Here is a 15435-nt window from a genome sequence, read left to right as displayed (position 1 = left end):
TAGCAGACACTTTGTTAACTAGAAAAAATAATGACATAAGTATCTACCAGTGGATGGTTATACTGTAATTTTGTTTTTAATAATGGACTCCTTTGGATTTCATTAGGAAACCAACAATCTGACCAACATCTGGAAAACAGGCACAATTAATTTTCCAGAACCTCAATTAAAAATTACAGCATCCCTCATCCGGAGTTATTGTGCATGATCTTGAGCCCTGGAGTATTGTTTCTCATTTGGAAATAGATAGGAAGCTACACACACCCTGATAAAAAGTAAATAAAGGATAAAATAAAATTTAAAACTGAATAGCACTTAAACATTTCAGTTTCCTGTTCTTTCATTGCAAACAGTTCCTATTACGTTTGGCAGTATTAATGTCTGCCATTATAAATTTTTAAGATACTAGGCTTGTGTAAAATAAAACGACAGGTTAAGAAAATTACTCCAGACACTTGAACAGCGAGATATTAGATAAAACAAAATTAAGTTGATTTCGAACGTGCAGTATTTCAAGTGACTTGCTAATCCATTATCACAAGCTACACTGGCCTGCTGTTTACCTAAGTCTTTTTTCATCAAGTTGTGCATTGTCTTGTAAAATAACAAAAATCTTTAAAAATCAAAGAGCAAACAACAACCCTCATAAATTTAAAATATGAATTCACTTTGGAGATCCCACCAAAGTGCTTCCTATTGTTTGAGGTCAGCTGATAACCACCTTGGAACCCACACAATCGCCCCCCCCAACCAGCCCCCAAAGTTTGCAACCTAGTAAAGAAGTTGGAAATTTGCCAGCCAGGAAACTTTGCTTTGCACCCCCAAACAAGGGTTGGGGATGGGAGGAGATTCCTCCAAAGAGATCCATTTCTGGACAATAACCCCCAGGTGCAAGCAAGAGCTGAAAGAGAGTTGAGGAGGCTAAATTGAGTGCAGGAAGCAAGCCCTATTGTCTCTCTGGAAGATATGCCCAAATTCAACCTCCTTCCTTCAGAAACCGCTCCCTCTTTACACTCCCGCACCTTCCTCAGCCTGCCCTCGCCCCGAGTTTAAGCGGGAACATCGGGTAAGAGCCCCCGCGTCCCCTTGCCCACCCCTCACCCCTCTAGTCCTCCCCAACCCAGAAAAGTTGCGGCTGGGCTAGGGGAGAGGGAGGAGGTGGGGGCGGGGATGGGAAAGCGGCCTGAACTCGAAGTGTAAGGGTATCAGTCACTGCCGGGAAGGAAGCTCCGGCTTGTGAACTCTTCTTGAACCGAGATTTAAGTCTGCGGCCATAAATCACCGAGACGTAAACTCCGCCATTCAGCGCTGAGAGCGGCCGGTTGTGGCCCTGCTTACCTTAACTTCTGACGAGCGCCGCGAGCGCAGGCTCCGGCTCGGGCTCTGGCCCCCGGCCCGGCTCCGCGGCCCGGCCGGGTCCCCTCGGCGCGGGATGGGCACCGACCCTCAGCATCAGCCGAGACGGCGGGCGGGAGGGAGACCCCGAGGTCCGGACGCCGCGGCGCAGAGCGTGGCCGCCTCGCTGCTCCGGCACGGCTCGCCCAGGGCGGACTGGGGCGGCTTGGACCCCCCCTCCCACCCACCCCACCCACCCACCCCTCCCCCACACCCCCGCCCCCTGCCCTTCCCGAGGGCAGCAGCCGCGGCTGGGAGATAAGCGTTAGCGCTGCGCGGGGCTCTGCCTGGGCTAGTGGCACCGACTTGGGTATGTTTCTTATGAATATTACACGAGGAGCATTGGCTGGTCGGGGGTGCGTTGGGGGGTGCTGGGGGCGGGCGGGAGGGGAGGCCGAGGCTGCTGGGGAAGCGCGGGCCGGCGTGGGGGATGGGGCTGAGGCGAGGGGAGGGACAGGAGCGAAGGGAGAGCTCCGTGGCGGCGGGAGGAGGGCAGCCTCCCCCCAACCCTCAACGCCCTCCCTCTCCTTGCTCCTGGGCGTCACTAAAGTCCAGGAAAATTATGCTAATGAGGACAAACGGCTTTCACAAAGGGGATCTCTTGCCGGGCTCTATTTCTTAGGAATCCGTTTAAGAAACCACGTAACCCTCTGCCCCTGATAGTTCCAGTCGAGGGTCCAGGGGATGGAGAACCAGGAAAAGAGATTTCCCAGGACTTTGGGCAGTTAACCTCACCTGCCACCCGCAATCCAAGAACCTCGAAACCAATCTTGGGGGGGGGGGCTGGGATAGGGCCTCCTTTCTGAGAGATCTCCCCAAGAGCAGGAGGGGCTGCCTTTGGTTATGTTTTTAGGCAGAAACCCTGAAATCCTGGCAGCCAGGAGGAGAGGAGCCTGGGGGAGCCGCACGGTGGTCCGACAGTGAAATGGGACGCTCTGGGCTCAGGTACACCGAAGGGTGACTAGAAGCCCGGGTCCCCAGCTCTTGTGTGCGGAGTTCACAGTGCACACACACACACACACAGCTCACTCACGAGAAAGACCAGTGAAGCTCTGGCCCCAACACCCACCGACATCCACGGTACTTCCCCCCCTAATTAGTGGTATACAGGGACGCTGAGCAAAGGAAAGGCCTGCGTGTGCCGGGTAATATTTCCACAGCTTTAAGGAGGATGGCCTTTTCTCCCTCCTGGTGCCTCCCTCAACTCCTGAGATTCAGAAGCGAATTCTGTAAGGGTATGTGTGTGGCAAACAGAGAGAAATGGAGCTTTCGTGTAATTCCAAGGTGTCAACGGCTGGTCCTTCTCAAAGGAAGGTGTTAAAAATATAAGTAGTATGTTTAAACTGTCAGGGAGCCAAAGTGTCACCTTAGAGCAAAAACAAAGCCAAGGGAAAAGGGAGAAATCAAAAAGCACTCCCGGCCAGGGTGGCCTCATGCATACCAATGGTTTTTGTCATTTATGGCTGGGTAAGATTTATGACTCGGCGCCCCAAAGCTGTAAACAGAGCACAAAACAGCAAACACTTGCTCCTTATGGCATATTGCGGCAGCACAACTTGAAAGGGGGACCGGGCCGCGTAGGAGGCAAGAGCCGGAGCAAAAATCCGCTCGGCGGCATTTTCTCTTCAAACCGGGTGGGTCGGATGTGGCATTTGAAGAAGGCGTGGGTCAATAATCAACCCGCACTTTCTCCTCCAAACTGCTGACGCTACTCTCACCGCCTTCTCAGCTAAGCCAGCTGCAGGGGCTGCCAGCTCTCTGTGAGAACCTGCCAGGGAAGGGGACGGCCAGGGCAGCGAGGGCCGAGGGCGACGAGGTGAGGGTTGGAGCGCCTGGGGCGCACACCTTTCCACCAGCACGGAGACCATGCTGGGCAAAATTCGGGGACTGGACCCGCCGAACCGGGGGGCCGTGGGAAAGCTGGGGCGGGAGCTCGGGCTGGGGCCTCCGCCCGCCCCCGACTAGGTGGCTTCTGGGTGGCGAGCTGCAGTGGGCAGAAGCCGGGCTCCAGCCTCAAGGCTGAGGTCTGGCGCCCTGACACGCAGACTGCCGGGGTTCAGGCCTCTCTGCCGAAATCCAAAGGGCTGGCTTTTGGGGCAAAGCAGGCAAGCTGATTTAAAAAATAATAATAATTTGTAATAGCTGAAGATTTTTTTGTTTGTTATTGTTTTTTAAGAGAAAAAAGCCGCCTGTCGATTTTCACTGTGAGAAATTACCCGCCGCTGCCCCCGTGCCCTTTCTAGGCAACTCCCGCAGCCACGCACCCGGCTCCACCAAAACCACTGAGGTTTTCTTTGCGGAGACGACCCTTTGGCTCCCCCAAGCCCCTGTATTTCCCGATCTCTCGCCCATAAGGGACTACAAAAAAAACCATTTTCTCAGCACTAGAAGAATATTTGCAACAACGAAGGTGCGCTGGTGCCGTTCTAACCTTCTCAGGCGTTTTATTGTGACTATGTCGCCGAGGGCCTCAGTGGCTGGGGGGCTGGCTGGCTGTGTAGCCAAGGGCGAAGGTGAAGAATAAATGTTGGCAAGAAGAGGCATCAAAATCCCAGAACGGGGAGGGAATACACTTGACTGTGAGGGTGAAGCTGACGTTTTGGGGGTAAAAGGGGATGAAGTCTTTTTTATAGCTATAGTGTAGCTATAATAGAGTGGCTTTAGAGCTTTCCTTGAAGGAAAAGCCAACCGGCGCCCTATAAATGTGACTGTTGGCTTCTTTTCACCGTGCACAGTTTTATACAGAACCAGCTGGAGAGTCCTCCTTAGATATTTATTCCGCTTGCTGGTGCTGAAGCGACAATAAAAAGATGCCTTTAACAAACCTCTATTCCCACTCTCATTCTTTCTAGCAAAACTATATTATTTATGAGTCTTTAACTGGGTCAAAAATGCGCCAGAACTGGGTCATAAATCAAATGAAATGCTGACAAGTAATTGAACAGCAATTAAAGCTTACATTTTATTTCCAAGGGGTGTTTTAGAGCACTTGAAACTGCCTCAGTTAAACACTGTTAGTGCCGAGGCTGGCAAAGGGGGAGGACAGAGCAACCCTTCCATTCTGGGGAAGTAAATTGCACTCTACTAGGGGAAGCCTGATTTGATTTTTTTCAAGTACAGAAAGAAATACGATTTGAAAAAAAAAAAAGTCATGGAGCAAATCTTCTTTCCGACTCCTGGTAGGCACCCCTTTCCTCTGCTCCGATTGCTTCAAGAGCAGAGGAAAGCAAAGTTTCCTTCACCTTTTCAGGGAATTTCCCTCCTTCCCAGGAGTAAGTACTGAGTCCCCAAAGCCCAATTAGCTAGGGCTTCCCCAGTAATTTGGAAGCACACAGTTTAACTCTCATCTTCCTCTATTCTGGCTATAGCACCATTTCAAGAGCTCTGAAGCCGGAGAAAAGTCTGCCTCTGTTTCCTGCAGACTCTGCCTCCAGACTTTCCTCCAGCCCAGGGTGCACCGGCCATTTCTCCCACTCTCCAAGCCGGCTGGGGCCATACAAGGGGGTGGCCAGACCACGCGTATTATGAAGCCTCAACCCACCACAGGCTCCCTCTTTCCTCGGTCTCCCGAATGTTAGAATAACTGAGCTTCTGGGCACCCAGCACGCTCACCCCCTCCCCAAGCCTCTCCTAGATCTGAGCTGCCCTCCACCCCTGCCGGGCAGAGGGTGCTCAAGGAAACAAAGGCGCGTCCTCCGGGTCTAGCTCCTTACGTCCCGTGTGTGAGAAAGCGAGTCCTACAACCCAGCACTGAACAAAGTGGCCCAAAGCATCAATAAAATGGCAGCGCATCTGCACACTCATTGATTTCCCTTTCCCAGCTGCTCTGGCTGCCCAGGTCAGCCCTAGCTTCCATCCCTGGCCAGCAAACAGAGAACACGGGGAGTGATTCCCCTTTTTCACCCAGCTCCCATCTCCTCTAGGCAGTGTCGCCCAGTGCCCACCACCTTAGCCTGCGAGGGCACTTTGCGACCCTCTCTCTGCCTGGGGCTCAGCTCCGGAGACTCAAGCCCTACTATAGTGGACAAAGCCACCCTAGTGCTGGAGGCCACCAGGCCCACCGAGTAGCCCTCAAGTACCCTTTCCTTTACACCCCCCAACACTTTCCAGGGAATTAAACTCAGTCTGAGGCGCTACTGGAGAATGTTTCAAACGGTTTCGATTCTAAAGGAGAAACAAAGGAAGAGAGTGGCTGGGGTCCTGTCCCTGAACCAGGGTCTCCTGGCCTGACCTTTGTCTCTCACAGCCATAACTCACTCTAGATAGGAACAATCAACGGAAATACCTTAAAATAAATTCCATCCTCCTGGTGCGGCCTCGAGTCCCATCGGCTAGCTGGCCCAGAACCGCTCCATGAGCACTGAAAACTGCAACCCGCTAGGAGAGCGCTCTACGGAGAAGGGGAAGAAGAAGGAGGAGGTGGGTGCGTGGGGGTGGGGGAAAAAGCTCTCGCTCCGTAGAGGATCTAGAAAACGTAATCACAGGCGAAGCCGTCCGGGTCTCCGCTCCAAATGCCACAATAATGCGCTGTATTATGTGCTCACGTGGTCATACGTCAACTTAAATCCTTTTATTTGAAATAGGGAATCACTGAAGGAACTAGGTTTCCAAGCAGAACATTTAGCTTTGGGGGAGGGGAAGTAGGGGACCTTGACCAGCAGCAGGGAAGAGTTTGGTCTAGGGCAATAGGACACTGGGGGCATTTCACTCCCCCCCCCCGCCCCCGCCACACACAACATGTGCCACACAAGACCAGTTATCTCCGCTTATATTTCTTTACACTCTATCCAAACACAAGGAAACACAATGCTGTCCCCATTCTTACAGTCCACATAACTTTTCTTACAGTCTTTCACTCAGGGACCAGCTGAACCCAGCACACCCACACACTATAGTCTTCTCTGGCCCTCTGGCAAATACATCAAAAGGCAAAGCCCAGGCCCTGCTTCCAGAAGAAAACCCAGTAATGATTGGCCTAGTCAGTGGATTCCCTCATTGCCTGCCATTGTACGGAGTTTGCTAACACCCACACCATACACCACAGCCACTGAAGAAACCAAAAAGAGCCTACAATTACCTGACAAAAGGCTAAAGCACCTCCTCCAAGTCCAGTTGGTTTTGTTTGAAGGGAGTCCCTAGGAAAGTAGTGCTTGGCTCTAGAGTGGTGGGTTCAGGGTTTTGCAAAACCTGGAAGGACTCAGTTCCCTGGCCAAACCTGCACTTATGCATTTCCTCAGTGCATAGCTGAGTGATACACAAAATTATAGGTTTCTAATGATGAAAAATGTAAGGGGAAAAGATCTAACTGTCTCTGCAAGAGAGGGAGAAAAAAAGAGAACCTTGGCTGGCATCCCTTGAATTAACCTACAAGACAACCTGGGACCCTCTCTGCTGACCGGTCTGTGCACCTCCCCTAAGAAAACTTTGTGGCCAGCAGCAGAAACTGAACTGGACCAACTCTGCTCAGAAGGAACCTAGCTGAAACAAATAAGCACCACCACCCCTACTCCTGCCTTCTGCTTGGTGACACTGATTTCAACACTTCACCCTCTCACCAGCTGTCTGAAAAGTTCTTTTCAGGTTTTAGTTTCTGAACTTTGAAAGTGCTCGGAGGTAGTGAGATCCTCATGCCATATTGTTTTGTTTCTGGAGAGAGTAGGTCTTCAGCTGGCTAGGCCTCTCTCACGATGAGGACTCACTTGTAGCTGCTGCAGGAGGCTATGCGTGATTCTGCCCCTCCCTGCCTGCCTCCCCTGCGGGGAACGGAAGAGGCCTGGTAAGAATGTAAGGCCCTCAGTAAGGGGGCCTGGTCATGGGGGTATCCAAATCAGAAGGGTAATAAAAGAAGAGGCGACCTAATCCCTTGGAATTGAGTCCCGGCCTAAGCTGGTGGCAATATTCCAATAAGCTTCTGTCTGTGGTATACCTGGGAGAGAAACTCTATGTCAGCTTTCCCAGCTCTGACCTAAGCCACAAGCTGGAAAGTGAGAACCCAAAATGAAAGCCTATTTCTCTCAGGTTTGGGGGTTGGGGCTGGGGGACAGGACCAAAGGCTAGTTTCTAAAAAGCACTCTCCAGTCCCCTCAAGGACTCAGATCACTAATACTCTCTCCTCTGCTCCTTTAACCACCCTCACCCCCACCCCCACCACCAAATATTTCACACTGAGCTCTCCAGATAGCCTAGAAAGGACCTAGAATTATTGCCCTGAATTGCTGGCAAACTCCACATACCGCCCCCAACCAAAGTTTCTGTAGAGGCTTCTACTCAAAGATGAGAAGGGGACCCCTTCAGAACTCTCAGAACAGTCTGGAGCAAATCGAAATTCCCAAGGCCATAAATCAATGAGAGAAGTCTTTGGTAGTGCTTCAGAGAAATGCCTTAATGCCAGCAAGGCCCAGAGGCATCCCAGCTCTAGGCAGGAGCCTCCATGCTGCTATTAACAGCCCAGTTAATGCTCCAACTGCTGTTTAACAATTAACATTGACGACTTGGGGTGGGATAAGGTGACTTGGTGGGATGTGAAGAAAAGAAATCTGAGGAAGTCAAAAGAAATTTAACTTTGGAGGTGAAAATGGCTTCCCTAAGAGAGACCTTGGTCTGGGCAAGCCACTAGAGAACCAGCAGCTGAGAGTCCTCCTTCACCACTCTGAAATCCGCTTTCCTGGAGCAAGGCTCTGGGCCTTTTAAAGTTCCATTCCAGAGAACAAGAATAGAGATGCTCAAGTATGTAGGCCCAGGCTGGGAAACCCAGCTGCCAGGCCTGCTCTCCTCACGCCCCCAGCCCCCAACCTGGCCAGCCAGGGCTGCGGACACATGCCCTGGTTCCATACCTCCAGAGCCAAAATAGGCAGAAAGTTGTCTCCAAAAGAGCAGGTGACCCAGGATACAGAGCTTTAGTCAATATTTGCAAGGCTGTTGGCAGATTAGATATATCTGTATTCAAACACTGCAATCTGATTTCTCTGTCAAAAATACACTTAACATTTTTCTCCCCTTAGTTAACGCCACTGGTTTTTCCACTCTACATCAGGTAAGGCTCTCTTCGCCCAGTGTGTGTGTGTGTGTGTGTGTGTGTGTGTGTGTGTAGGTTCTAGATCATTATTTAACATGAGATATTTCCTGTGGGTACAACTGCAGTACAAACGGGCTCCGTTTTCTGGATACATATGAATGTATATATCATTTTATACACATGGTCTCAAACTCCTGCAACTGTTTACATATGCAGTGCTTCTATTGTGTGCTGAGATGCAAATCATATGTACACACTGAGTTGCAAATCCATGAAATACTCCATCTATACTTGATATAAAGACGTACAGTAGCTGAAAGCAACCCAACTTTATTATTACTCTTTTTACTTCCTATCTAATAAAATAATAATTGTATCCAGAACACCATATCAGCCTTAGAGCATCAGTGAATAGCATGTTGCAACTAATTAACAACCTGATATCTACTGGGGAAGCAAATTTTAGGGAAGACTGGGGCCTAGGGAATAGGAAAGAAAATCTCAGAAAACTTTTTAAAATAAGTAATCCTTGAAAGAACAAAGCAAACCCATTCCTTCATACTAAGCTTCTGAAAGCTAGTCCAGCAGCCCCTCCCCCAAATAAGCACGAAATTTATGGTTCTTTTACAAGGTAATAAACCACAGTAATTACCTCCCTGCATCCCAAACTAAGAGAACAAATTAAGCCAGAACTTGAAAAGAATTTTAAAGAGTTTCCTCTTGTTCCAAATAGGAAAAGAAAACGCGAAGATAGAAAAACTGTGCTTTTCCCATAGGAAGAACAGCGGATTAGCCTGGCTAAAGGAACCCAGGAGTCCCACGGCCTGTGACGGTCTACACTTTGGAAATACAGCAACTTCCCTCATGCCAAGGAAAAACTGCAAGGCGACGAGACAAGTTTCCTCAACGCAGAGCTGGGACTGACCACAATTTCCCAACTCACAGTCTCTGCAGGCGCGGCGAACAGTGGACAAGGAGAGCGGCCCACGCAGCGGCCGCGGTGCCCGTGGCCTCTACTTGCTTTTGCCCTGCTGTTCCATGTAGTGGTTTGTTTGGAACTTGCCGGAAGAAACAAATACACCCTTCTGACACACCCGCCCCCCAAGCACACACATCTTTGGTCTCTGCGACAGCCCCTCCTGCACAACGCCGGCTTTGCGGCCCCTCTTTGTCTGCCTGAAACCCCGCATTCGCGGAGCGTGCAGCTGAAGGGAATCCAACTCCAAACTCTTCCGAAGTTAAAAATTGACCAGAACCTCTTTCAAAGGGCTGCAGCTGCCCCGCGGAGCAAACTCCTCCCAATGGCCGGGAGCAAAGCTCCGCGCGGTGATGAGCTTGGACGCAGCGCTTACCTCGAGAGATGTGTAAGACTGAACCCCAAATTGTCTCCAACTCCGAGAGCTCAGGGAATCGCCTTTTCCGGTGTCCAGGCGCTCTGCGGACAAATAAACAGCAGAGGGTGAACGGTGGCTGCGGAGGAAGGGAGTTGGAGGACCGGAGTTGAAAGCGCGGTCGGCGCGGGCGCCAGGGTGGCCCCCGGGGTGACGCGGACACGGAGGAGTCGCCAGGGCATTCGTCCATGCGGCGCACTCATTGCTCCAAAGGTTTCAGTCTACAAATGGCCTGAAGATGGTGATTTATTTTTGTAAAATAAATACATACTCCATCTCCGCACCCACACTCTTCTTTTTCTTTTATGTAGGGGGTGGGAAGGAGGGAAAGAGGAAGAAAATGGACGAGGCGGAGCAGGATAGGAAGGTGGAAGGGGCTTCGATGTTGGTGCCGGCTCTGCTCGGAGAGCTCCTCACACACCTCAACTAGGGGAATGTGAATGCACGCTTTATTTTCTTTTGCTAACAAAGGGATGCCTTGTCTGGGAGCATTCAATCACGGACTCTCCTGAAACCTCACTAATAATAGTGTTCATTTCTGTTTGGCGCGAAATCAGAGCCCGGCTCAGCCCATGGGCCGGGGGGCAGCCTTGAGAGGTTTTGTCTTCTGCTTCATTCAAGCCTTAGGTTCGTCACTTCACCGTCCCACTGGGCTGGCAGGACTACAGCAGCTCCCAGTCCCTCACAGCAGGCCAACTATGGCTGCTGGAAATAAGGGGAAACTGGGGAGGACTCGGGCATGGGACAATACTGGATCTGGGGGTCCTCTCCAGCCTCGCCTTGTGCAGTGACGACAAGCCGCTTGATGCCCTAATTCTGCTGCCACCTCGTCCCTCAAGATATTTGCAACCCCCTCTTGCTCTCTAGCAAAAATGGTCAGCCAACTGGGAAAGTGGGGGGAAGATGTTGGGGAAGGGGCAAAGAATCGTCCTGAGGGATGGGCCCTGGCTGGGAGAAGTTCTCCGCTGGGCTGGGACTCTGCCGATGGATTGTTCCCACAGCCCTCCCTATCCCTCCCCTACAACCCCTTCACCCAAACTCGCATCGCCTCCCCGCACTCCAGCCAGCCCCAAAGCAGCCCTCGATGTGTGTCCCGCACCCAAGCAATCCTGCTGATAGCGAGAGGGCTACCAAATAGCCGACAAGTCCCGTGACCCTCAAGCTTCAGGGCGCCCGGCACATTGAACAAGTGGCCGCAAACCAGCAGCTAGCTGCCCTCTGCCTCCACCTCGACCTGCAGCCCCCACCCTCCATCAGGCGCTTGGGACTCAGAATCCATGCTGGGCCCCTTTCTCTTGTTCAAACTCGCCCTCTCTGTCCCCAAATGTGAGTGCCCCCTGGCCTTGGGGCTCCTGGCTATGACCCTGAGCAAGGTGGGGCTTAGCTACTCTGCACGTTGCCACTCAACTTCGCCCCAGAAAGATCTGCTATGCCACCATCCGCCACGCCCCCCCCTCAGCGATGCTTATGAATATTATAATTATTATGGTTATTATTATTGCTGTATTTCCTTATCCCCAAGTCAAATATTCATGGATGCTATTCCCCATAAATCGCTCAGAATAATGAGTCACAAAGAGATGTTGCCCAGGTTTCTCCCTCTGCAATGGCCGCCGCCTCCGATGTGGCCTCTCTCCGCGTTTTTGGCGCTCGCTTGCTCCCTCGCTCGCCCGGCGCGGGTGATTTATGAACACCGGGAAAATTGAACAAAGCCGCGCTCCCGTCCTGTGGTATCTCTGCAGCCTTCCCCAGTGTGAATCAGAACATTATCAACTGTCTGCGCGTCCGTCCCACTTCATCACCACAGCCAGGATGTGACCGCAGAAAACCCGAGCCCCAACTCACGTTTCCCCGGACGCTGCGCGCTCCCCGGACTCGCAGAGCTCCCCGGACTTGCAGAAGCCCTGCACGTGGGCCCGCCAGCTCGTTTCCTCCCCGCTCCAGGGCTCTCTTCAACCCTCCTGAAGGAGTTAAAAGCCTTCGGAGATAAATCTGAGGGTGTGTGTTTTTAAAAATCAAATAGGAAGTTGGGGTCTCACTTCTGAGAGAGTCATTCCTAGTGAGGCCCTGACGACTCCGATCCATTCCTGATGATCCGCATTAATTATTTAATGAGTCACGTGGCCTCAAAGATTACAATTTCAATATCTCCCCCGAACAGGCGCTACACCTTTATCTGCTGCAACCAGGGTCCTTGGTTGGCTTTTTTAGTTACCAGGCCTCCTGAACGTAGAAGTCCTTGCCCCGCTCTGGGGCAAGCGAACGCCATTGAAATCTCAGGGTGAGAATAGCAGAATTAGTCATTCTGGGACAATGACAGTTGTGGACAGTGGGGTGTCCACTGCTCCCCCAGGCACCTTGACGTCTGTCCCCTCCTGAGCCCAGAGGTCAGCCTACCTATCTCAGCACCCAGGCTAAGGAGGTTTAGTTACATATTCTCCCTGGGTGCTTTGATGGTTCATCAGGCAAGAACCCACCCTTCTAACCTGGCCAAGCACACCTGTGGCCATCCACATCTAGTGTAAATCCAGTTAGTCCACTGCAGGCAAAACAGCCTTCCACCGAGGAAAGATGCCTGTGCACTTACCCCTATCCACTGTGAGACTAAAGGTTCTGTTCAATCTACACACTCATTAACATAAAGAACATGGAGGGGGGAGCATTCAGCTGCCTCAGTTTCCCCACTGGTAACCTCAGAAGACTGAACCAAAATGGTCTCCAAATCTCTCTCACCTAGGACATTCTTTCAATCAGGGGATCTCTTTTAGCCCCAGGAATCAATTCCAGAGAGACTGGGGCTGGCATGAAAGGGGGTGGAGGTTATTGGATGGGCTTGGGGCCTTGAGAAGACATGACTGAGTTCCAAGGCAGAAGTTTCAGAACAGAGTGTTTCACAACAGCCCCCGCAGCCTCCTTGATTCTATCAAACAGAGCACACATCTCTTCTTCCTCCTGTTTTCCCCAGCCCATACTCTTTGAGAGAAGAAGCAGTTAATCTTGGGTTCCTATATAATATAGAGAAGGGCAACAGGAGCAGCCCTTAGGAAGGGTGAGCCTGTGTTCTTCAATACAGGACTTCGGCTAGGGATGCAGAGACCAAGGGAGTGCAAAGAACAGCCTATTGCCTGCACAGAACCCATGCACTCAAACGGGAAGACCAGGGTTTCTGTTTGCTACATTGATTCTTTGGGTTTCTTTCTTTTTATTCTAAAGAGCCGTTGATCTGTTTCGATGTTGAAACTGCAGGAAGGGCAGCAGTGGTGAGAAGAGCAGCACAGTTTGGAAGCCTAGGAGAGCAGGAGGACAGAGGAGAGATGGTGATACCTACCCCATGGAGAGGAGGCTGCGAGGTGAGGGGAATGTGGGCACCCTGGGACAACTGACTATAAAGTCAGAGACACTGTGCAGAGGGCCAGCTCCCCATATAGCTAGTAATCTTCCCATGAGCTCCATCTTGGGTATTAAGTACTCTACTATGCCTGTCACAGTTGAATTCCTGCTGTAATAAAACACCGGGTATATCGTAGATTTCAGCAAAACTAGGAAAGAGAGCCTGCAAAGTGCCATTTTTCTTCAGGGGGGAGAGTGTTAAGTACTTAATTCAAACTGTGACCATTAAAGTGTCTCCTATCCGATTTAGGTTGATTTCAGATGTTGACAAAACTTTTATCTCCGGAGTCATGCACAGCTTGGCTCTGTGACTAAAGCAGATGAGTGTGTGTTAGAGAGAAGAGGGAGAAAGAAAGAAGAGGACAGCGTGTATAAGGGTCATTTTGGTAGGAGAATTATAGAGCTTACACAAAATACTGTCTTTAAAGGTCAAGGGTTTGAGGGGCCAGTAGGATTTGCTTTAAAAAAAAAAAACAATTAATGAGATAGAAAATTTGTCCTCTGGATGAACTCTAATGGTTGCCCTAGCAAAGGGCAGACAATGCATGATTTTGAAGCACAAAGTGGGACGTTCTAAGCTGTTATAACAAGCTTCCTTAAAGACCAAATCTGAAACCGGCAAAACACTGAAGAAATGACACAATCATTTGGATTGGATCATTTTGGACCATTTTGACTTGGTAACGCTTACCAGCACTTTAATAATCAAGACAGTTTGGGTAAAAATGCCATTTTGTCCTGGAATATTAGAAAAACAATCTCAATCCTCTCTTCCTTTCCTGGATAGACTATAAGAGTAAGTGAAAGAAACTTACCCATTTTACCCCCATACAGCTGCCTCCAGTATGAAGCTAATGAGTGCCCCATCCCCCTCCTTCCCTACAAAGGAGAAATATAAGAATTTACCTTAAATGATGATAATCTGCCATTTGAGGTTTTGCAGCTCGACACTCAGTTTCCACCAAGAGTCTAGGCATTTTTTGAGCAGACAGCCAAGATGCTGCATCTTTGCCCGGGACCACATTATTTGCAAGAAGATCCCTCGCATCTCCACAGACTTTTCCCAGAGAATGCCTTTCAGAATTGCTGTTGAATTACAAAGAAGTATTTATTGTATGAGGTGATTAATGATTCCTGGGAAAATTGCTATTTTCAGCGTGATTTAATTTCGTTTTACAAGTGCATGTAGTAGGGGGAGGGTTAATAAGTTTCAGCAGCAGTTTCAATGCCTCCAGAAATCCCTGGCTCCCGTCCACACCTTATAAAATGCACTTTATGCCAGGTTTGGCCTGACTTGAGAAGGCGGGTACTTGTTTGACCCCGAATTTTCTTCGGGAGAGGTGGAGGCCCCTCTGCGACTGGTATCCACCACTTTCCTCTCAGATCTGGTTTGTTCACAGTTAGAGAGCTGCTGCCCCTTGTATCACACACAGGACAGCAGAGGTGGAAGGAGTAATAGCACTGACCACTGGCTAAGGGTTCACCACTGATGGGAAAATGTGTTTAAAACAATTCTGTTATTGCAGAGGTAGGTGAGTGCCCCCTCCGATCTCTGCTAAAATCATTACATGAACTAAAAATTGCCCTCATTCAAGGCCAAGTGACAGTCCTAATATTCTGGGGCCAGTGTGTATTGTTTTCTGTATCTTGTCCCTTCAGTGACAACCAAGTTTAAATCCTCTTAATTGATTTGTAAATCAGTAAACAAATACTAAGGTTATGGAGATTAAGAAGTGGGTTTGATTTTCAACCTTTTGAATCTAGGTTTCTAGGTTGGGCAGAAAGATCCAGGAGCATTTGACAGAAGTGATCCTAGTTCAGATTTTGGCTCTCTTCCAGGACTGAATACTCCCAGGTCTATCCTGCTCAGGGTGCATTTTGGGGTGTCATTAAACTTTTCTTTCCTCAGGAGAAAATTGGGAGGGTGTACTGGGAAACTTCAGTTTATTTTGAAAGATCTTGCTTCCAAAAAATAAAGACAGACAGAAAGAAGGAAACAAGCAAATAAACAAAAATTCCTAAGCTGTAGTTAGTGAAGAGAACCTTAAAAACAGCCAAGAAACAAAAAGCAATCTCAACCCTTTGCACAAACTATTTTTTATCTCCAGGGAAACAGGCAGATTAAGTGTGAAGGTGCAATAAATACCAAAGGGACCACTTCTTTCCAAGTGTGCTCAGAGTTCAGCATGTAGAACAGCTGCAGAAACTCCTGGGCCCGCAGCACTGCTTGGTTTCACCTTTCAT

At 50.0% G+C, this 15435-nt stretch overlaps 1 protein-coding gene and 1 long non-coding RNA gene across 9 annotated transcripts in view; one reads left to right on the top strand and one right to left on the bottom strand.

The window, feature by feature from the left end:
* Nucleotides 1-15435, bottom strand: part of HOXA3 (homeobox A3) — a 45204-nt gene that overhangs the window by 5500 nt on the left and 24269 nt on the right. Inside the window, exons 1-2 of one of the 8 annotated variants that reach the window (XM_088797690.1) lie at nt 14098-14236; nt 9354-9845 (exon numbers count right to left, since the gene is read on the bottom strand). The gene's annotated coding sequence lies outside the window, so the exon portion shown is untranslated. Of the gene's footprint in view, nt 1-1338; nt 1551-5680; nt 9146-9353; nt 9846-11646; nt 11785-14097; nt 14237-15435 lie in introns of those variants that run through there. The other 7 variants (XM_088797689.1, XM_088797688.1, XM_074340907.2 and 4 more) reach the window with 7 other exon arrangements.
* Nucleotides 1716-7557, top strand: LOC148758327 (uncharacterized). Its single transcript, XR_016021034.1, has 2 exons — nt 1716-3211; nt 3572-7557. It is a non-coding gene; the product is annotated as an uncharacterized LOC148758327 (long non-coding RNA).

This window comes from Rhinolophus sinicus, chromosome 4 (assembly GCF_057876585.1).
Source record: "Rhinolophus sinicus isolate RSI-liver-muscle chromosome 4, RSI-T2T, whole genome shotgun sequence".
NCBI lineage: Eukaryota > Metazoa > Chordata > Mammalia > Chiroptera > Rhinolophidae > Rhinolophus > Rhinolophus sinicus.
The sequence above is the reverse complement of the archived record's forward strand: the minus strand, read 5'-3'. Positions and strand labels throughout refer to the sequence as shown.